Here is a 1,356-nt window from a genome sequence, read left to right on the forward strand (position 1 = left end):
AACCCCCAAGCAGAGCCCTGTAGATACCAGACAAAGGTCTAATTATAGCACCTCATAAATAGACACTTTAAAATGTCATTTTGTAGCTTGTTCACTAGCCACTGTTTCTCTATATTAATAGATAAATAGAAATACTTTTATACTTCAGTTTGAGAAACAATATTTTTCAGCCTGTGAAAATCAAACATGCTGTCATCTGGTGTGCTTTTTTTTTTTTTTGGTTTTGGAAGATATGGGCTTTTTTTTGGGGAAGGGATATAATATATAAAAGATGGAAATGTCCTCTTTTTGACTAAGGTACTGTAATTCTCACAACATGAAAAGTAGCTCAAAGAAAAATCTGACTGGCCCCCTATCCTTCTTCCTTGTTTCCTACAGTGCTGTATCCAAGACATGCTTTATAGGTGACTGCATACATCATGCAGTGCTCTAAGTGTGTCTTTACAAGTATCCTGAATGCTGCTTGAGTATGGAAATTACCGACAAAAGAAATTAAGAGCAGGAACCCCATGATTAGACTAATGCATTGATCAAGTCAATTCTTCTCTGTTTCACTGCCAACACACCACATATAAAAGCGTCATTAAAGAAACTTTGCTGTCTCTCCTACTAATGGTCTACAATTTGAGCATGCCCAGATGATTGACAGGCTGTGCCAGGGCTGCCTGTGTTGTCTGAAAAAGCCACATCGGATCAGCGGAAGCTTAAAGCAAAGCATAAATTATAGATATATGTCTGTTTCTTTGATGATGTGAGACTAGTAGGTGCATCCCACTTCCATCACACAAAGAACCACACTTTCATGCAGCTTTTTCACTTTGTCACATCACATTTGAAAAAACAACAGTGAAAACATAAATGTTCTATTTTTTTTAACAAACAGCCTGTTCAAAGCCAGTTTTGAAGTTCTTCACTTTCTGAATTAATTAAATATAAACTAAGTGTTAAATTGCAAAGTTCAGTGCAGCGAGGATTGTTGCTTATTTTCTATATCTATTTGTCATTACTGTTAACTGTTATGCATGTTTCTGAGCCAGAGCTACTGAACTGGAATGCTCTTAGCATTTTGACCATCCAAAACAAAGGTGTTTAGAAGGCACTGAAAAGGGAGATTCTTTTGCTTTGGAAATTTTATTGAGAAAAGCTGATTGAGTTTTATTGCTTCTAAATTATAGAATCTGTAGTAGTATTGCAATGATGAATCTGGGGCTCAGGATACTGAGCAAAATGTATGTATAATATACTTAGAAAATAAAAGAGAGACTGGCTTTATAATCCTACCCTTCCAACAGGAATAATATTGCAGGCTTATTGTAATATTAACAGATTAAATGCTACCTAGTTTGTTGATGTTAC

This window comes from Cyanistes caeruleus, chromosome 12 (genome assembly GCF_971803275.1).
Source record: "Cyanistes caeruleus chromosome 12, bCyaCae1.hap1.1, whole genome shotgun sequence".
Classification (NCBI taxonomy): Eukaryota; Metazoa; Chordata; class Aves; order Passeriformes; family Paridae; genus Cyanistes; species Cyanistes caeruleus.